This window comes from Haliotis rufescens, unplaced genomic scaffold (assembly GCF_023055435.1).
Source record: "Haliotis rufescens isolate VD_foot unplaced genomic scaffold, xgHalRufe1.0.p SCAF_1, whole genome shotgun sequence".
NCBI classification, from domain to species: domain Eukaryota; kingdom Metazoa; phylum Mollusca; class Gastropoda; order Lepetellida; family Haliotidae; genus Haliotis; species Haliotis rufescens.
In genome coordinates this window covers 44,545,265-44,568,428 of record NW_025963779.1, presented here as the reverse complement: position 1 = coordinate 44,568,428, position 23,164 = coordinate 44,545,265, and the positions used below count along the sequence as shown (strand labels likewise).

Sequence of the window (23,164 nt, the reverse complement as noted above, 5' to 3'; positions counted from 1 at the left end):
ACAAAGTAGGGGTTGTAGGTTTGGGCTCCTTCCCTCTGTCTTTCAACATTTTGTGCAGTACCACCAATGCAGACAAGTTTTTTTGTGGGAAAAAAATGTAAATGACATTTTGAATACACCATTAGGAATATGTTATCATGTTTGAATACTGCCATCAAGAGTAATTATATGGCTTGTTTTAATGTTTTTGCATTTGGTCAAATAGGGATCAAGAGTATTATGGTTCTGTTCGGGTGAACAAAACCTTCCAAATGGCGTGCTGGTTTTCTTGGGGGATTTTGTCTGCAAAGAGCCGGAGTCACAGGAGACTAATCACAATTTTATGTACAAGAACAATTAACAATGAACAATATCTTAACTATAGCAGAGGGTGCCACAGAGAGTCGGTACAACCCTCTGGGCTGTTGGAGAGAGATCTGCTTGGTTAGAGCGACAAACCCCTTCTGCCTAACATTTTGCTTCTGTATGTATTTAACAAAACTTAGAACAATAAAAAGGAATATGATTGGTTGATACACGATGGGGTGTGCCTTATGGTTAATGAATGGCTAGACAGAGGGGAACAATCAATCATATTAATCCTGGACTGGCACTAATCTTGTTGACATATTTACTGGGTGCTTGGAAGAGATTATGGTGTCACTATAGACGAGCTTGTATGGGGGCTAATCCGTAATGAGTCTAAATTGAAGTAATTACTTACTTACTTATATTGGAGATTTAACGTGCGCTTTCCGACTGCAAGCATATGTCGCACACGGGCCAGGCCAGGCCATTTATTGTGTTTCCGAAAAGGGGAAAAGTGAGTTTGTGCAACCCAGGAGGGGGGCTTTAGGGGTTGCTTATATAGTAATTTTGAAATTTTGAGAATTTGAAATGAATGCCAAGAGCAGGTGGAGGACAAACTAAGGGAGCTGTGTGTGTTGGGTGGTTGTTTGATCAGGTAGTTTTGTTTTTAATATTTTATTTGGGGTTTAAATGCAACTAATTAGTCCTGTTTTCATTAGGTATATGCCTAAGGCTTTGAATTTTTCTAATTTGTTTTGTGGATTTAGGATTGATTCTAGTGTAAGTGCGGTTTTAAGATTTAGGGAGGTCTGTAGTGTTGTTCGGTGTATTTGGTAGTGTGTGCAGTGAATGAGTACGTGTTCTGGTGATTCTTGTTGTTTGCAATGTGGGCAGTTTCCTGTTGTGTGTAGATTAGCTATTTTAAGGTGATTATTTAGTTTGGTGTGGCCTGTTTGTAGTTTAGTAATTATTCTGTCGATTTTTTGGGATGGGTGTAGTATTTTTGGTTTAGTTAGGTGTTTTTTTTGTACTTTCCTGATTTGGCTATTTGAGTTTTGGTATATATTTTGCCATTTTTTGTTGATTTTTTGTTTAGTGACACTTTTGATTTCTGATTTTGAGCTGGGTAAGTTTAAGCTTATTTCTGGGAGTTTAAGGGATAATTTTGCTGCTTTATCTGCGTTTTCATTTCCAAAGATTCCTACGTGGTCGGGGATCCAAATGAACTCTATTTGTTTACCTGCCTTTGTTAAGTTGTTTGAGCTTTTGAGTATTTGATTTATTAGTTTGGGGCGGTGTTTAGTGTTTTTGTTTTTGAGGGCTTGTAGACCACTGAGGGAGTCGGTTAGGATGAGGATTTTCTGGTGTTTTCTAGATTGCTGATTGTGTAGTGCTGAGGCCATGCCCAGGAGTTCGGCCGTGAATATGGATTGGTTGTTTGGGAGTCGTAAGATTGGGTGTTTTTGGTTGGTTGTGCGATGTGGACTCCGAAACCTGTGTTTTGAGATCGGATCTGAGGATCCGTCTGTGTATATGTGACACCAATTTTTGTGTATGTATGCTAGTGTGGTGGTTTTAGCGATGTTAGGATCGGTCTGTTTTTTAGTGTATCGGCTAGTGTATTTTGGTATTTTAAGTTTTGGAGTGAAGATATTGGATGATTTATTGTTTTGTTTAAGATTATTTATTTTGTGTTCATTTAGGTAATTGGTTATTATCCCCCGCCACGAAGTGGAAGGGGGATATAGGAATGGGTGCCGTCCGTCCGTCCATCACATTTCGTTTCCGGAGCAGATCTTGAAAACCGTACCATATTTCTTCACCAAACTTGGCACATAGATAGATCTAGTGGTGAACTGGTGCCTTTTGATAGTTTAGGATTTTTATAAAAGTTATTTTTCGAGTTTTCATGGAAACAACTTTGATTTAGACTGAAAATGGCGGTAGTCCTCGTTTCCGGAGCAGATCTTGAAAACCGTACCATATTTCTTCACCAAACTTGACACATAGATAGATCTAGTGGTGAACTGGTGCCTTTTGATAGTTTGGGATTTTGAAAAAAATTATTTTTTGAGTTTACATGGCAATGACTTTGATTTAGACTGAAAATGGCGGTAGCCCTCGTTTCCGGAACAGATCTTGAAAACTGTACCATATTTCTTCACCAAACTTGGCATATAGATAGGTCTAGTGGTGAACTGGTGCCTTTTGATAGTTTGGGATTTTTTTAAAAGTTTTTTTTCGAGTTTCCATGGCAACAACTTTGATTTAGACTGAAAATGGCGGTAGTCCTCGTTTCCGGAGCAGATCTTGAAAACCAGACCATATTTCTTCACCATACTTGGCACATAGATAGGTCTAGTGGTGAACTGGTGCCTTTGGATAGTTTGGGATTTTTTTTTAAAGTTATTTTTCGAGTTTCCGTGGCAACAACTTTGATTTAGACTGAAAACGGCGGTAGTCCTCGTTTCCGGAGCAGATCTTGAAAAATGTACTATATTTCTTTCCAAAAAGGCCCAGTGAACATAGTTCACAGGAGCTAATGCATTGCACACACCCGACATGTCATATTGGCGGGGGATGTGAGTATTTCATGCTTGTTCTTTGGGAAATTTGAGTAAGTAGTGGATTTTCCCGGGCTAGGGCTTGGTTTCTAGGGCTAATATTGTTATCCCCCGCTGGGCCAGAAATGGCCGAAGAGGGATTATGTTGTGGCGCAGTCCGTCCGTCCGTCCGCCCCACAGAGGGTACTAAGCTTGTGAAATCAACTTCTCCTACAGTTTCCAGAGAATATCCCTGTCACTCTACACACAAGATGTCGACATGTTGATGATACGCATATCGCAGTCCCGTTTCGTTTCGACTAATTTTGACAGAGTTACTGCCCCTGTTATACGGAGCTTCATTTGCCTTGTTGTGAGAGAGGGTACTAAGCTTGTGAAATCAACTCCTCCTACAGTTTCAAGAGAATATCCCTGACACTCTACACACAAGATGTCGACATGTTGATGATATGCATATCGCAGTCCCGTTTCGTTTCGACTAATTTTGACAGTTACTGCCCCTGTTTTACGGAGCTTCATTTGCCTTATTGTAAGAGAGGGTACTAAGCTTGTGAAATCAACTCCTCCTACAGTTTCCAGAGAATATCCCTGACACTCTACACACAAGATGTCGACATGTTGATTATAAGCATATCTCAGTCCTGTTTCGTTTCGACTAATTTTGACAGAGTTACTGCCCCTGTTTTACGGAGCTTCATTTGACTTGTTAAAAAAATTCTTGTGGGGGATGTTGTGCGCTCAGAGCACTCTTGTTTTTATTAAGTTTTCGATTGGAGAGTTTGATTGGGACGCGGCCCAGAAGTTTAGGGTAAGTTGTTCCCTACGTAGTTTAAGTCGCATTTCTCCTGTTAAGGCCTGGAGTGAGGTGGAGGAGGTGCCATGTTGAGTTCGTGTGATTAGTTTTAGGGCCTGATACTGGATTGAGTCTAGTTTTTTAATGAGAGAGTTGTTCAGGTTGTCGTAAATGGCACTGCCATAGTCTAGTTTGGATCTAATGAGTGATATATAGAGTTAGAGGAGGTTGTTTTTAGAGGCCCCCCAGTTGGAGCCGGTTAGGCATCTTAACGTGTTTAGGTCTTTGCTGCACCTGGTAACTAGGTTTTTAATGTGAGCATCCCAGGTGAGATGTTCATCGAAGATTAATCCTAAGAATTTGGTTTGTTTTTTTAAATTTGATTGGTTTGTTGTTTTGTTTGAGGTTTGGGGAGGCGGGTTGCATATTTTTGTGTTTAAAAACTATTCCTGTGTTTTTTTCTGAGTTTTCTGGGGAGAAGCCCCATTTGTCAGCCCATTTTTGTATTTCATTTAGAGATTTTTATCCCCCCGGCATATAATGCGGGGGGATATAGTGATCAGCCAGTCTGTCTGTCCGTCTGTCTGTCCGTCCGTCCATCCGTCCGTAATCATTTCCTTTTCCGGGGCCAGAATTCGAAAACCATTCAGTGTATTTGATCGAAACTTGGCCAAGCTACCAGGCACATACTGAAGTGGTGCCTTTTGATATTTTTGGATTTTTCTAATTTTTATTTTGAACCAAGTCCTTTTGGTGTTTCCAGACTGACCAGAGTAACTTGCAGGTATTTTCAAAGTTTGAAAAGAATTGTATCTCATTTAGTTATTGTTTCTTGTAATTTGTCATTTGTTTACATAAAAAAAACAACCACAGAAACACACTTGTTTTACTTTCCATTTCATATGGATGCGACCATGGTGGATCTTTTGTGGGTAAACAATGTATGCTTCTTAAAGAACAGTCAACTGTTGACTCATTACATACAGAATTGCACATTTACTAGTGGTTACTTTACAGACAGCTGCCGGGGGGATATGTCATCTTTCTGATGACTCTTGTTGTAGTAAGTTTTGGGCCATTTTAATGCTTTTAGTGCGGATCCAGAGGGCTCCATCATCCGCGAATTTTGATGTGTTTACTTTGGGGGATAGTCCCTCGAATAGATCGTTAATCATAATATTGAAGAGTTTGGGGCTTAGGATGCTGCCCTGGGGAGTGCCATTTTCTAGGGGACATTGGTCCGATAGCGTTTGGTCTATGCCCACAGTGATTTTGCGGTTTGTTAGGAAACTTTGGATGTAGTTAATTATTTGACCTTTAAGACCTATTTTTTGTAGTTTTTGTTTTAGCCCGTTATGCCAAACCATGTCGAATGCTTTGGAGAAGTCTAGAAAGATGCCTGTAGTATATTGTTGGTTAAGTTGGCCTGTTTTAATGTCCTGCTCTAGTCGAGTGAGGTGATCTAAGGTTGAGCGTCCAGGAGTGAAACCGCTTTGGTCTGGATTTATTATGTTGTTTTGTTCGAAGTAGTGTTGTAGCCTGATTTTGCCATTGATTCCATTACTTTGCATAAGTTAGAAGTTAGGGAGATTGGTCGGTATGACTTAGCCTGGTCAGCTGGTTTATTGGGTTTTGGTATTGGTATGACCAGGGCTTGTCCGTTTAGATATATGAGGTTATAGAGTTTTAGAAGAGTTTGGAGTAGTTTGGGTGGTAGTTGTTTAATTATCTGGTATGAAGTAAGGTCTAAGCCTGGGGCTGTGCCCTTTTTCCTATTATGTAGGACGTGGAGTAGTTCTTCCATTGTGAAAGGTAGATTTATTTCTAGGTTATTATCTTTTGGCTCTTTGGTAAATTTGGTTTCTGATTTTAGTTGTTCCTAGAATTTTTGGTTGAAGTTGCTGTTACTACTGATGGCCGAGAAGTGATTTGCTAGGTTATTAGCTTTTTGAGTGGAGTTTGTTGAATTGTTTATGTTGGGAGTTTTTTTATGACGTTTAATGCCCCTAATGGAATGAATTTTGCAACAAAATGTTCTAACATCTGTATGATGGTTAATTTCTTCGCAAAAAAATTTCCAGTCTCTAGTTTTAGCTGTTTTAACTAAGCTTTGTACTTTGTGATTTAGTTCGTGTGCTGTTTTTAGGTGTTTGAAGTCGGGTTTGGCTTTATTGAATGCGGATTTGCGTTTACGTCTAGTTTGTTCTATCTGCTCGTTCCACCAATTAAGGAACCGAGGGTGAAGTAATTGCTGAATGTTATTCTCATAAAGGTGATGACAGATTTACTAAGATAAAATAGTTCAAGGCAATCTATAAAACTATGTAGACATATCTTTTGTCTTATTGGATATTAAGTCTTTGAGGTTGGATCTTGATACCTTAGGCTAGTATTTATCTGAAAGCTTTAAATCTATTAAACTATGTAGACATAACTTTTGTCCTGTTGAATAGTATGTCTAGGAGATGTTCCCATTACCTTAGGCAAGCATCTATCTACAAAGCTATGACTGAAATTACTGATATTTTGTATATGCATTTAACTTGATATGTATTACTTGCTAAACTATAATTATATGAAATGTTGTATAATTATTATATTATGATAACTTATAAAAGCACTTGATGTGGAACTAATTGTTATAATTAACAACGCGTGTCGGTCTGACGTTGATTAATGAATAATCGACGTATGGTTCCTGTAGGAAGTGACAACTTGGAGACGATGGCTTGCGGTATATACAGTTTTACTTTATACATGTAGATATATACATACAAAAGACACTATGTGCCAGGTCAGCACATAGTGGTTGTGGTTGTTGCCTAGGTGCCCCGGAGCACCCAGCCTAACCCTAGCTAGGCTAAGGGTAAGACCTTTCTTTTCTTTTCTTTTTTCAATCTCATCATCATCATCATCATCTTTGAGATTTAACGCGTACTTTCTGACTCATAGTGTATTTCACACACGGGGTTGCACTTATACTATTGGGGTAAAAAAAGCGTAATGAATAAATAAGGAAGTGCAACCCAAAAAACTGTAAACTTTACAGTCCTTATCTAATAAAGCTAAGTGGGGTGGGGGTTTGGCTGGGTGGGAGTGGGTGATAAAAGAATATACAATAATATGGAAAAATTTGGGCATGGGTTGGAGGGGGGGGTCAAGCGTGGGAAAGCACGGCGTCGGCTGGGGAGCATGGTGACTTAGCGGTGGTGTCCTCCAAGGAGTCTCTTTGCTATGGCCTCATCCCTGGGGTTTGGCGACTTGAAGAGGTTCTTGGTGAGGAGGGCGGCAAAGTTGGCGACGAAGTGCTTGTCAGCCGTGACTTCGCAGTCCATGAGGAAATAAGAGAGATCTTTGTAGTTAAAGATCTCGTGCTCAAACTTCTCAATACCCATAAACTGGATCAGTTTAAGGGGTGCTCCAGTGATGTCAGGTGACGGGTAGAGCTGGATCGGGCCGGCCTCGATGAGGTCTGCACCGAGGTGGGGGTTGGCCTTGTAGGACCTCAGGATGCTGTCCGCCTTCTCCAATAGCATGGCTCTGAGGCTCTTGTTCTTGACCTCAATCGTGGCGGTCTGGGTCTGGCCGTCGCTGAGGGAGAGGGGCTTTGGTGCTGAGGTCTGGGTGCTGGAGTCGATGCGGATGGGCGTCGGAGTCTGAGATTAGGCTGACGCTGTGGTGATGGTTGGCCGGGAGGCTGGTTTGGGAGAGGGGATGTCTCTACTCTTCCTCTTCTTCCTCCGTGGCCCATCTCCTCAGGTGAGCGGAAGGGCTCCTCCCCCCTGGATTCGAGGGGAGCAAGTTCCAACGCAGCTACTGGGGGAGGGGGGGTTGCGGGAAGGGACTCCCTAATCTCCATGTCGAGGACTGGAGGGGGGGTCTTCTTCCTTCTGGGTGGCCTTGCCTTCTGCACCGGGTAGGTACCACCTGAGGCTTGGGTTTAGCCGGAGCTTTTTCAATCAATAGCCAAGGTCACCTGACATTTATTAAGTGATAAATATAAATGTAAACAGTAATTCATCAGCAGGATGGCAGACGGTCGATGTTCACAAAAATGGGGATTAGCATCATAAATAACAGCAATTAAGTGTTTCAAGGCATACCTGCTCAGAGTCGTCCCTACACCAGCACTCGTAATACCAAGCTTGACTAACACCATGTAATGGTAACACATATATGTTAATGGACAACAATGGACAGACAAAGAGACAACGACGTTGCTTTGGACATTGGACATATGGGCGTGATTAACCGACACAGTTCAGGGGATGATCAATTAGGGCAATAAATGCCATACTAAAAAAGCAGTAGTTAAAGGGAAGTGATATGGTGGTCCATCTGACTGACAGTCAAAATACAATGAAATGTTGGTGAGGATTAACAACGGGGATTAGTGTCCTATAAATAATGACAATTAAGTTATGGAGACATATAGATGTCATGGCTCCAGGGTAATGAGCCTTTGCAATTAAAGGTTCTTCAGACAATGGGTGTTGTAAATCAGTCGCTATGACAAGAGTTTCAAGAGCATAACAAATAAACCTTTAAATATGCTGTAAATCATGATATTAATGCAAGCCTGACAATAATCACAAAACTGCTTTCTCTTTGTTCGCATTAATAATGTGACGCATTATTATCTGGACAGATTGGAGTATATTGTCACATGAGGTTCACTGCACATAACTGAGAAAATATGACATACATAACAAACTCCCAACAAACAATGTATTTTAATGCTAGATTTAGTGCTTCTCACAGTTAGTCTGAACAGTTTGATCAAGCAGTTATGACTGTCGTAACTGTGTATGAAGATGTCTTTGTTCTCACCAACCTTGTCAATTCATCTTGTGAAATAAAGCAAAACACTGCTCACTCATATCTGGTTTGACCAAAGCCTTCTCATTTGAATATAATTTATTTGGAATTTCCTGCTCTTGATTTCCTTGAAATGATCGTAGAGAATACTACACTCATTCTCATTATATATCATTTTAATGAAATGAGTGGATTTTCTATGGTATCTGACCGAGCGAAAGCGATCTCAAATACCATAGAAAGTTCATGAGTTTCATAAAAATGGTATCTAACGAGAATGAGAGTGGTATTTAATTTATTACCCACGTTAAATATATATTTGAGTGTAAATACATAACAACTCGTTCGATGACAGACCAAACTGAAACCGGTTGCAAAATCTGGCTGCGCATGAATAGGGATATATGCCCAAATATGGGCATTGTTGACATTTCTATGCATATGCATTAACAACAGGCTCTTGCTGTTGTGTTTGCAAACATAACAGCACCAACGATCAAGATCCTTTTTGAAGAAAAGAATGAAGAATTACGCAGGACACCTATTAGAAAATGTTAAAAGTCACAATAGCGGCGCGATTTGAATATCGGACCAACAGTCAGTTGTTTGCATTGTTGGTGTCCCAGCTGTGCAATCAAAATGGTTTGATTTCCTTGATCTATCAGCAGAATTTATATCCTGTCTGTACCAGTTTGCTAGAGGGAAATCAGAGTGGTCGCCTAAGACATTTATGTTAACTGCACCACCATATATTGAAGATGTGAAAATCAACAAACTCAAGTGTGCTTGCATGTCAGTGACAGCTTGGAATGAAGGGCAAGGTCACCACCGGAATAAGAAAAGACAACCATGATCTATTCACAGAGAGATAGGGAATGTTATTGTTTTCATTTGGGATGTTTTAGGCCACATATTCATAAGTCAGGCACACTTCTACAAATGATTTGTATCGGATATGTTCACTTTTGGTGATCTGGTCGTGCAGTATGTCTATTCATGAACAAACACCTTTGGAAGCAATGTCACAAAATACACTTCAAATGGAAACACTAATAGCACAAATGTAGGTCTAGATATCTGTCCAGATAGTTTAAACTGACTTCATATCCCCACGATTTTACGTTAAATCAAATTGAAAGTCGCGAAAGTGGTCGGGTGCGTCAGGCTCATTTGGACACTAAATCCATCAGTAGACATTGCATATGGATATGCCTCAATTATATACTGAACCGCAAAAGAAACGTCACCCCAAGTAACATTGCATGAAAAGTTGTCATTTAAATATCTTGGTAATTTTTGTCAAAGTTTCTAAAATTTAACATTACCTTGTCCGGAAAAATGAAATTTGATGATAAAAAACAAAGCAGATGACAATAAAACCAATCGCCCAAACGCATCATGGCAACGACCATGGTAACCCGATGCATGTGAGTTCCATGCAAATTGAAATGCACCCAGATCGGATAACATTCATTCGTTATTGAATTGCTACCACATGCCAAGATTGATAAGACATCAGCGACACCAAGCCCTTGAACTATTGCAAGCTGGACAAACCGACCAGCAAGTCGCCAATGCATTTCAAGTCCACATATAGACCATATACAGGTTCCAGCAACGGTACCAGACCACCAACACTCCAGATGACCGACCACGTAGTGGAAGACCAATGGTCACCACCGCACGTCAGGATCATCAGATTGTGCAACAGCATCTTCAAGATCGCTTTGTTACTGCTGCGGAAACTGCTCGACAGACCATGGGGACACACCAGCGACACATTAGTGTGGACACCGTGCGTCGATGATTGACGAGCAGACACCTCCACTGTCACAGGCCACACCGAGGACCCATTCTGACACCACGTCATTGCTGGGGCCGTCTTCAGTGGGCAACACAGCACCATCAGCAGTGGAGAAGAGTCCTCTTCTCAGACGAGAGCTGTTACTGTATCTCAACAGCAGATGGCAGACAGAGAGTCTGGCGATGCCTTTGGGAACGTTATTCGGATGCTTGTGTTGTCGAGAGAGACTCGTGGGGTGGTCCGAGCATCATGGAGTGGGGTGGAATTGGTCTTGCACAGAGGGTCAGCCCTGTGGTTCCAGAACATCAGTCCAGGGAGAGGCAACGGTTATCCTTATGACATCATGATTTTAGAATAAGCAGTCCAAAATAAGTGACATCATATAGCGCACTAATGGAACACAAGCTCTGCCCATTCTATCATCAGCGCCAATCAGGAAACAAAAGGCCATTAGTAGGCATGGCCTAATTTTAAGGGGGTTATGGAAACATAAACGCAAAAGTTTATTGGTTAACCAATCAAATGCCACAGAATCACTTGCAATTTATTTATATGAAGGCCACTATTGGAAATCTGACACATTTGGAAGCTTCATTCTGTTTGCCAATAATTGTCATAACAAGGAGCTATTAGTAGATAGAATGAAGCTGCCAGATATGTCTGATTCCAATATTGGCCTTCATATAAACAACAACAAAATATACTGAACCAAATTAAAAACTTCACAATCCTAAAATTTTAACATTTTGACCAGTTATCATTGTGGGCCCTTATCGTGTATTTAAACAGTAATGGCCACGTATTGTCTTCAGATAACACCCGTTTTTGTGCAGGTGAATCGATCAAAATCATGTGCACAGCACTATAGTGGCAAAAGTGGTTTTTCACGTGCAACTGGTCACGTGGCCATAATACCGCACGTGTTTTCAGCCATACTTGTTAGCAGTCATTAACAAAAAAAGAAAAACACAAGAAAACAAAAGTCTTTACGGACATTTGTCATGCCACGCCTTTCAAATGTGCAACGTGAACGTGCCATCGGCATGTTGCAGACGGGAACGTCCGTAGCTGAAGTCGCAAGGACGATGGGTTGTAGTCGACGGACTGTTTATGATTTACAGACGCGTCTACAGCAAACCGGTACCACCGCTGATCGCCCCTGGCCAGGTCGACCACGTGTGAGGTCACATGCAGAGGATTGTCAGATTGTCTTACCTCACCTCCTTAACCGATTTTTAACGGCTACATCAACCAGAAACGAACTGTTTAGAGGTAGACTGAGTGCGCAAACTGTTCGAAACCGTCTGAGAACTGCTCACCTTCAAGCACGACGGCCATACTGCGGGCCGATTCTGACTCAATTACACAGACATCAACGTCAATTGTGGGCACAGCGACACTTACGATGGACTCAGAGGAATTGGAATCAAGTCGTCTTCAGTGATGAATCCCGATTTAATCTTCGATTTGCTGATGGTAGGGCGAGGGTGTGGAGGCGCCGTCATGAACGTTACGCCCAGTGTTGTGTACAGGTAGTTGACAGATTTCGAGGCGGAAGTGTCATGGTGTGAGATGCTTTCTGTGGCAATGCACATTCCAGGCTTCTTGTCATCTGTGAAACAGATGACGCTGCTGCTTACCGCGACCAGGTACTGGCACCAGAACTTCTGCCTTTTATGGTAGCACATGGACCCGGTTTGATCTTCCAACACGACAATGCCAGACCCCACACAGCAATTTTGACAAGGAATTTCCTTCAGAATGCGGGAGTCACTGTCATGGACTGGCCGTCAAGGTCTCCCGACCTCAATCCCATCGAACACGTCTGGGATGCTCTTGGCAGAAGTCTGCGCACTCTCCAGAACCAACCACAGAATTTGCAAGATCTTGGCACCATTTTGCAGCAACAATGGCGTCATCTTCCCAATCATGTGTTCACAAGCATCACAAGGTCCATGCAGAGGCGTTGTGTGGCAGTTGTCAACGCACATGGTGGCCATACACGCTAGTGAACTTGTGTGCCATCAGATTCTCGTGCTTGGGACTTATGATTTAAACTGTTGATGTTATTACCAAATACCGTAGGTGCTTGGAACAAATTATGGTTACCACCGTTAATTCAAATCCTTCTTTGGACATTAATGATTAAAAATTACCTTCTCTGATACATTTGTCAATCAATCAATCTTTATTGTATGAAAGGCCATTGGCCCATATACACATAGAGATAAACAATATCATTTACAGCTGTACAGCGCATTATATAATTATTGGATAACTAATATGATGCTTGACATGTAATAGAGGTATTGTAATAACAGTGGTAATAACCACAGTGGCAGTAGTAGTATAAAATACAAAAGGAATGGAATAGCATAGCATGACGTTCAATACAAAAGAATCTATCAGTAATATACTCATCATGTCATGACAATTTGACAATTTAAATGTATATGAAACAGACAAAAATGAAATGTAGATACTCCTGATCTAGATGCGAAAGTTTCAAAACAACTATTTTTTTCTGGACATATCGGATTCACTAAGTAATTTACTACGCACTCGTAGACTTTGATAGATGTATTGTAATATCTTAGTTAATTTTTGACTAGGGATACCATTAAAAGATAGTATTTTGTTCATGGAATAGTGGTTCTTAGTGATATCAGGCATATATTTCAATCTTAGGTTGTCGTAAATTGGACATGTAAACAAAAAGTTTAATTCGTTTTCAATATGGCTTTCGCAGAATGGACAAAAACGCATATCCTTAGGAATAGAGGAGAAGCGACCCCTGTTGCACATCAAATCATTTAACCCTAGCCTAAGTTTAATAAATGTGTCTCTAATTTTTCTCTCTGTTATAGTATGCAGGTAAACCTCTGGTGTTAGACAATATTTAAAGGTATTATAGACGTCGTAGCGTGTACAGTTATCTAGTGACGACCTCCAGTTTTGAGTAAACATATCAATTGCTACCTGCTTAAAAGAGCTAAGAAAATACATTTTGTCTCAAACGCTTTGATTTAGCCAAACATATCCAAATCCGTGAGAGAAGAGTAAATGCTTAATGTTTGATGCCCAGGTTACGTAACCAACACTATCACGATAGACAAGCATTTCGTAGCATTTTCTTGGGATTCGTTCCCCGCGACATCTGTTATTTTGAGCCAGCATCTGAGTAAACGTAAATATGAACAAATATATAACGGGTATCTACCACATTCGCCATAGACCATATGATTTGGAGCTGATTTAGAAACATTTAGAAATCTTTTACATGCAGTTAAGTGTACCTTTTCAATATTGTAATAGGTTTCAAAACCCCAGACCTCTGATCCATATAATAAGATTGGTTGAACTTGAGCATCAAACATTTTGAAGAAAATAGTGAGATAACACGCAATTTATCTAGAACGACAAATAGATTTATTAGGGCCTTTTTTGCTCGTAGGGCGAGATCGTTAACTAGATGTTTAAGATTAAGGTTAAACGGTAAAACAACACCGAGGTATTTATACATGTTTGTAACATTTATAGGGTGGTTATTGAAGAACCATATATCTCTCGATGCAAGAGGACCGCCTCTCCTAAATACGATAATATTAGTTTTTTCCAAGTTAACAGATAGCTTCCATGTAACAGTGTAACTGTATAGTATATCAATTTGTTTCTGGAGTCCGATAATAGTCAGAGACTAGAATCACGTCATCGGCAAAAAGTAATATAAGTAATTCATAAAGGTCAGGGTATAATTGCACTCCGTGTTTACCGTTTTGTTGAACATCGAAGGAAAGCTCATTAATGAAGAATGAAAATAGGAGAGGACTCAAGATACAACCTTGTTTAACTCCCATGGGGCAGTAAAAATAATCGGTGACTCCACTGTTATGTCGTACACAAGATTTTACATTTTCATACATTGATTTTAAAATAGTAAACATTTTCCCACCAACACCAGCTGCCCTAAGACAATCCCAAAGTTTACATCGGTCAACAGTGTCAAAAGCTTTTTTAAAATCTACAAACGCAATATAGAGTTTTCGTTTTCGGCATCCGAGATATCTCTGAACAATAGCTAAAGTGAGAAAATATTATCAGCAGGTGAATATGATTTTCTAAAGCCAGCTTGAGTTGGTGGGATTTTGTCGAAAACATTAGCCCAGGTAGTAGGACGATTGTTTAGAATTATAGCAAACAGTTTACCTAAGATGCTTGTTAGAGAAATTGCTCTATAGTTATCGGGGTTGGTCACGTCTCCCTTTTTAAATACAGGCACAATGACAGATCTAGACCATGCATTTGGGAATATACCCTTTCTGAATATTTCGTTAAAACATTTGTGCAAAAAGGGAGTAATGATATGTTTTGAACTTTTTAACATTTCAGCTAGGACATCATCGGGGCCTGGAGATTTACCTGGTTTAAGTGTATTAATGGCATTGTGTATTTCAGCGACTTCAATTTCCGATTCTAAAATATCTGGCTCAACATCAGATAAATTTACATCATTAACAACTTCATGGATGTTATCCTCGAAAATATGGTTATTTCCAAAAACCTGTTTGAAATGGAGAAGCCATTCAGGACCTGTAATATTATTACGTGCAATGACTGGATTACGTAGAGATTTTATCTCTTTCCAAAAATGCTTTGAGTTCTTTAATGAGTTGCTTAATTTATTCAATTTCAGATGTCTTAAAGAGTTAAGGTGTTGTCTGCATTCTGTTTTATATTTGTTTCTTAGTTTACAATAATTTCTTCTATTTCGTTCTGATCTATTTCGACGAAACTCGCGAAGGGCTCTTCTGGCTGATCTCTTGTGTTCTTTACATTTACCGTTTAAACTGAACAGCTTTTTAGGAACTAAATTTGAACACGAGCGTAGTTTCATACATTTGCCGGACTCCAAAAGAATGTTTATAAAGAGATTGACCGCTTCGATACATCGATACATTTGTCCGTTGTATATGATATATGGGATTACTTTCAAAAATGTGAAGTTTTTAATTTGTCTCAGTATATTTATCAAGACAATACGCTTTCCTGGTGACGATGACTACATGCTTGATATAATGACAAAATGGGATGGTGTAATACATTGTGAGTCTTGCTGTTGTGTGGCTCATCGCATGCATTTATCATATACACAGTGGAACAAGACGTTTAAAATCGGAATGTGGTACAACTTGTCTTGTCAGCATTGTCCTTTAGTGTCTGATGTCCTTTTGTGTGCACTTATGTTCTTTATAGTACACAGTGTTCTTTATTTGATATGCCCTCTATTTGTTCTGTATCTTTGTACCGTTATTAGTAACATTTAATACTTTATTTGTAACATATGACTACTATTGCATACTTTTGGTCTTTTATTTCAACTGATGTATTTTTTAGCTCACCAGGTCCGAAGGACTAAGGTGAGATTATGCCATACCTTGGCGTCCTTCGTCCGTCATCCGTACATCAACAATTTATTCACAGGACTTCTTCTTCTGAACCACTTCTAGGAAATTAAAAAAATTTGACTGGAAGCATCCCAAGGTGGTGGGGATTCAAAATTGTACAAATGGAGGGGCTGACCCCGCAAGGGGCTAATGGGCGGGGCGGGGCCAAATAGGAGTAACTTGGTGTTATTGTTTTAAACGACTTCTTCTCTGGAACTAAGAGATAGTTATCAACCATATTAGGTTGGAAGCATTCTTCCATGGTGGGGATTCAAATTGGAGAAATGGAGGGGCTGAACCCTACCCCCACCCTTAGGGACTAAGGGGCGAGGCTAAAAAGAGTTTATAACATGGACGCAGTTAAGATCCCCACCGTATAACCATATGTACAATTGAGAGTATTATGAGAAGAATGCACATATGTTACCAGGACTGGCCCTTCTGTTCATCTGTCCAGCACTCCCAAAGGAGTAAGAACCTTAACCATAACATGCAAACTGATATTATCCCCACCCTATAATAAACAGATACATTGTATACATTTGTTTAATATGATATATCCTGGATCATAACATGGAAACAGTTAAGATCTTTATGTATAGGACAAAACACGGTTGTTATGATATTTAAAGCAAGCCCCTCAGGATTTTCCGAGGGAAAGGGTGTTAAATATCATAACAACCCGAGGGGAAGTGTTTTATCTTACTTATAAACAGAAAAAAGAAACTTAAAACAACATTTATCAACATTTTTATGTTTCGAACATACTTTCCGTGAACCTTAGGAAACGGGCGTAAAATATCTGTTGCTGGCATACGGAACTTGAAAAGGACATTCTTAAAATTCTAAATTCTCACTGGGCTACAGATATGAATGTTGCGAGTTCGATCCTCGGGAATATAAAGAAAACATTTGTCATTTGATTTTACATTTCATTACATGTTACAATCTGAATGGAAGTTATATTAATGAAATATCCAGGACATTATATAACATCCCTGGGATATTATAACACATTATATAGCAAATATGACTTGAATATCCTATAAAATCCTGGGGATATTTTATAAAATCCCAGGGACATTACAACGTCCCTGTTTATGAGATTGAGCCCGACTCGAGAACAATAGGATGATGTCACCGGAGGTTTATAAGTTACATTTGTATCTAGAGAAATACATGTTCATGCTGTCACATTTGCCATCCACCCATTTTAAATGCTGACAGAGTCAAAATTTCGTAATATTTGCAGTATTATATACATGTACAATTCAAATGTATATTTTGTCATGATTGCATAATATTCATGTGAGTGATTCAGGCCCTATGGGCCTCTTGTTTCCGTATAGACGCCCATACTAAGGTACATGTATCTTAAATTATCAACTGAGACAACTATATGTACATTGTAACATTCTGGCATAAAACACGTAGGTAGTATTTATTAAAAACATCTTTGGCACCCTCTCAGTCCTCAGACCTGTCAACCCCTCATCATGACAATGTGGGAGATTTGGCTTCAAAATGGGGGAGATTTGCCTTGTAAGGGGGAGATTTTTAAAGTAGTGAAGATAAAATAATTTCCAATTTTTATTTTTATTAATGTTATTAAGAAAACCAAATATTTTAAAACAATAAATAATTAATAAGTTTCTTATATGTACAGCTTGCTTAATTTCCGTTTGCATTTTCCTTCTCCAAGAATAAACCTAGCACAATCTACTGAAATCACTTTCGTTCAACGAGCATCTCAGATTTACGCAAACAGTTGATGACTTGTTCAATGAGACCAATTGTCAGGCTTAGTTATGATGCAGGTTTTCTGAGTATTTGGCGCGATTTTGGTTACAAGACACGCCAAAGATATATCAAGTGCATTTATCCTGATTCAACATGATTGCCCCTAATTTCAATAAGATATATTGGTTTGGAGTGGGTCTGCGGTAGTCTGTTGACAGTCCCAAGACTCTGCTTCTTAAATTTCCTAGAAATGTTCACGTTACTCCATTCCAAGAAATGTATGCCATATTTGGAAGTACTATTACATTTTACTACAATTTATGAATGAAATGAGTCTCAATGTCATTGACCTTTCTGACCTTGACGTGTATTAATCTCATTGGTTGACTAGTACTGTTGTATGCAAATTAGATTGATGATCTGGATCGCTATCAAACTATTAGCCAATCAAATTGTGTAAAATAATCACATGATACATTCTCGCAAAATTTGATACAGCTCTGTGTTGATATTTCTGTGTATTCGAGTCATGATGTCAGTCAGAAGGAAATTCATAAATTTCACTTTAATCTTTGACTTTGAAACCCTAGCTATGAGGAAGCCTGATCGTGTAGCTCATTGTTATTTCGACCTCGACTAATGAATCAACCAATCACGCCTTGTGTTGTTTCTGAAGTCAGTGCTTGTAGGTCATATTTTGTTCTCATTTCCGGGAGTTTAATGACGTAATGAGGTATATTGATGTTTTAACAAAGATTCAGACAAATCTGATAACCATACTGCTGTGCTGCTCCCAATAAATGATTTAGATAATGACTTGTCACTACCCAGAGCTACGTACTGTCCCTAACAGATTCCCAATGCAAATCTGCATTGCACTTTATATGCTTCAGCCAAGTGCATGCATTGTACAAATGCAACATGATTCACTTATATTTTAGATCATGCAACAATATATTTACTTATCGAGTAGGAAAACGGACCAGTCAAGATTTTTTATCTGTACCATCTCAATGATTCCAACCTGATAAGTTGCATGATCTAAAACATAAGTATGGCGGGACTAAGTTCACAGCTGTGAACTTGGCCATCCAGATGCTACTAGAGAATGCAACAACTCATGCGCAAGCCAAATCAGATACTAGCGGACGTTTCTTTTCTGTGGTATTCCTAGTGTTGAAAAAGAACACATCAGAGATGTGTATGATCATCGACTGGAAGCTCTTCCACTAAGTATGTCCGTATGTTCATAGACGACTTACTATCGGCCGATCTTGACAAACTATCTTGTGATACAACTGTTGTCCTACCTAGAGTTCCTTGTTCATCTTACTAAAGTACTGTTAGAAATGCATAAAAAGTGCTTTTCTGGTTTCATTTAATAAAAACGAATCTTAGGTTTATGAAAAAAGCATATACTGTAAATCTTGAAATTAATGTATTTCCAAATTAATTCAACTGCTGACCCCTAGCCAAAAATGCGACTCAAAATCAATGCAACACCCCCCACCTGATCCCCAGGAGAATGATACATATCCTTACCTTAATCAAATCAAACAGCAAATAACACCGCTTATAAGCACTCACTGAAGCACTTCGGTAATAACAATAAACAGTGTTTTCCTAAAAGCAACACACAGTTTTTATGTTTATTCTGTTGGCTGGTATTAAGGAAGTTCAAAGAAAACTTCAAGGCCTTAGGCGTATTCTTAATCAAAACGGAACTAATAAAACGCATCTAAAAACACAATAATCTACCAAATCAAAATCACATAAACAAACAAACATCCACCATACCCAGTTCCCTTAGTTCTCCTCCCCAACCCCATCGGCAACTATTCCAAATCTCAGAATTCCAAAATTCTATATAAGCAACCCCTAAAGCCCCCTCTTGGGTTGCACAGACCACTTTCGCCCCTTTCGGAAATACATTAAATGGCCTGGCCGGGCCCGTGTGCGAAATACGCATCAGTCGGAAAGCGCACGTTAAATCTCCAAAGTAAGTAAGTAAGTGGTATTCCCGCTATCCAAAGTGTGCAGTTAGGTTGTCCATTTGTTGATTGTCATTTTGGAGACATTAATGCAAAGTTTCATTTATATGAACATTTTTCGCATTTAATTGATCCTCACGTTAATTTCAAGATTTACAGTATCAAATAACACAAATCTACCTATCTAGCCCACCCTAACTGACAAGCCTAAAAAGGTACTTTTACAGGTAAAATGATGATAAAATATTTGTGTGTTGGCATGCATGTATGAAACAGCATACAGCCTATTACCTAACACCTGTCCCAATGTGATGACTTCTCTCCGGCCCATGCATGCTCACTTGTTGGGGGTGGTCTCAAATTATTGCTGTTTTTGTATTTGAGATATCCATTGACAGAGGTAGTAATTAAGATATGTACAACATCATATGAAAATACTGATTGAATTTGTTAAAAGCTATGAAACGGAATGAGTTAACAACGCACTGGTGTGATGTTGATTAATGTTACTTGCATACTCGTATATGGAAGGGCTTGGCATATGGTTCTTGGTAGGAAGTGACAACTTGGAGACGATGGCTTGCGGTATATACAATTTTACTTTATACAGACAGATATGTACATACCCAAAAAAACTATGCTTGATTGGTCGGATGAAAGGTCGTTCTGACATGACCCGTAATGGGATGTTCTCAGCGAGAACTTAGATCTGATTTTAATGAGATTGATTTTCTACATGAGTTGAACTTTGGTTTCATATGGTCTGAAGCTGACATTGCAAGATGTCAGATATTCCTATATGGTCACCTTAAGACTACTCATGGTTGGCGCGAAAGTATCTGGTTCCCGGACATTATGGTGACTGGCTATATTCATGAAAATGGAACTGAAGTTGTTTAGATTTTGCAGTTGCTGATGTTCCAACCAGTCTATGACCACATCACCATTCATTTTCTTATGATAATCACCAGTTTTCTTTTTTGCCTTGAAAACTAGCTCACATCTATCAATAAGCCCCAGATCAAGGTGACGAAAATCTTTACCTGATGGTACCATAGGTACGTTTCGTCCATCTGATGGTAGCCACATTTAGACAGTGGAATGTTTCTTATTCAACCAGGTTTCATCACAGTAACTGATCTGGAAGCCCTGACAGCAATAGCAGAATGGTGTGGAGATAATGTTACCCCATAGACAGGATGGAGTATTTTTCTCTGGATTTGCACACTATCCTCGAGATGCTCAGATTGCACAGTTGTCGCTGACTCATGGCATCATACTGGCAGCCTTGGATTATCAGCAGTTGCCTATGTCTTCCTTGTAAATTTGAAAGCCTGACACATACCTTCAGTCCTTCAACATGAGAGGTTATCGATCAGCACCCATTCCATCATTAAATCAACTCATGAAGTCAGTTCGAATGGAAGATAACAAAATGTATGTACGTTCCCCAAGTGGAACATGTTGATCGTGCTATCAGCATTAAGACATTTAAGGTCTATCAATAAGCCAATCTACTTAGGGAAGATAACTGCCTTTCTGCTTGCCATGGCAACTATTGCCGGATGGGGTTTGATCCCCAGCCATGCTATGCCAAAAGATGTTAAAAGATGGTACTGGATGTTAACCTGCCTGGCGCTCGACATTAACCCCCTGGATGCCACAGGGACATATATGTCCCTCCTCTACAACCCTCACTTTGAAGTCAAATAAAATTCAAAAACATCACCCACACAACTACACTTCACAGTTTTGAATAAGGTGCGAAATTCACTGTTCTGTGATATCATCCACTGGCATTATAGGCCAAGCAAAAGTACTGAAAATAACCTGTGAAATTTAGGTACATTGTAAATGTCGCCATCTTTTACACATTACTAAATCACCACTCACAGCGTTATTCACAGCATGTTTTGAAATCTAACTTTGGGATATTTACTCGGAAAAAATGAATTTCAAAAATAGCATATTAGTGATCACGGGTATCTGTCTGTTTATGACATCACCAATGATCATTCCAAAACGTCTCCGATAACCCTAGAATCGTTTAGAATGTTTTGGAAAATATGCAAACACGAACGCCAAAATGAACTTTCTGCCATATAGGATAGTGTTGACAAAATCACGTTTCAGGAACACCGGTTATGAGACACCTGTAAGATCACATATATTTCATACTTACTTTTGCGATACATACATCCTTGAATTCCTCATACATTTTAGAATCAAATGACCAATGGTCTTTGTCACCAATACAAAGTGGCTGGATGAAATCAAGCAAAACAAGTTAGGTGTGAAAATGAACCCTGTGCTAATTATCCATTCGTCTATTCATTCAAGATATTGGCTCAACATTTTCAGAATATGCATTGGAAGAGAATTGTAAGAAGAATTAGGGAATTTAAAATAGATACATTGCAATGATTTGATATTTGCAACAGAAATTGTCAAAGTTACCGTTCTGTGTGATGCCATAACTGACGCAAAATCAGGCATGACAACGGTATTTATCGGAATTACTGACTATTTCCGTTGGTTTCAATGAAAATTATAACAACAAGTAACAGTAATAGATTGTCAGAATGTTTCTGATTACTTACATGTCACATTTATGTATGTACGATCCCTGAATCAACGAAAGTCCCCTTGTAAAATCCCGCATACTGTTGACAGTGAACACACCATTTAATAAAAGTCGGTCACAGGTAGTGATGTCATCTGTCAACATTTTTGTACATATTTGGTAATTTCTTTGAGGTGAAGGTCCGTGAATGAGAGTGCACACATTCATTGCATCATGCTGTTTACAGTTTCAGTTATGATGTATATTTTGCACATCTTTTATACATTTTTTCACACAATTACTTTCACTTTGGACATTAGTCAATGTTCAAAATGATATACGTAAATATAGGCCACAACATGTATGAACGAACTTTTGATAATCTCATGTTTGATTGAACATTGTTTACATAACAATTGATAGGTTTATAGTGGGCCTCCTCCCATTAGTAAGACAGCCCAGTTGTGAGGGTGTCCTCCCAAAACGTCTACATGCCAAAACTTCTACAGCTTAAAACAATAACGTTTATGGTCCACTGCACCACTAATCTCCTGGCTATTACCTGTTGGGCATTGATTGGAACAGTCCAATTAATTAAGTGTACAACATACAAAAAAAACAAAACAATTTGAAGACAATGAAGACAATTTACTCATATAGCACTGGTATAAATAAATAGTACACACACTTTTTGCACTAGACTACTTACTAATTTAATGTAAGCACTGGTATAAATAAATAGTACACACACTAATTTAATGTCACAACTGGCCTCACTCTGTCACATACAGCACTAAAATTACTTTATTTCAAGTCTCTTTACCAAGTTTGAGAAGATGACTAACAGCATCAAGGAACTCGATAGGTGTTTTCTGTCCTTGAGTCAACATGTCCTTAAGACGTCTCAGGCGATTTTCAGTCTCTCTGTAAACTCGCTTCCTGCTGGGTGGGGCAGCACCAAAGTCTAACTGTGCGATTTTTGTGCTGTCTGCACACTCAATCTTCTTAATCACTTCTACAAATCGGTAGATATTCGGGTGGTGGTGGGGTAAGGTTCTGTTAAGGCGATGGTGAAATCCCTCAAGATTGTTGTTGGTGCGAGGGCCGGCTGTCTGTTGGTGATCCAACAGAGGTATTGGAAACCGAGCATCATCTACTA

At 39.3% G+C, this 23,164-nt stretch overlaps 1 protein-coding gene across 2 annotated transcripts in view; it reads left to right on the top strand.

Moving 5' to 3' along the window:
* The window catches only part of LOC124136483 (ras-specific guanine nucleotide-releasing factor 2-like), a 977,843-nt gene that overhangs the window by 717,321 nt on the left and 237,358 nt on the right, over positions 1-23,164 (top strand). The window lies entirely within an intron of this gene.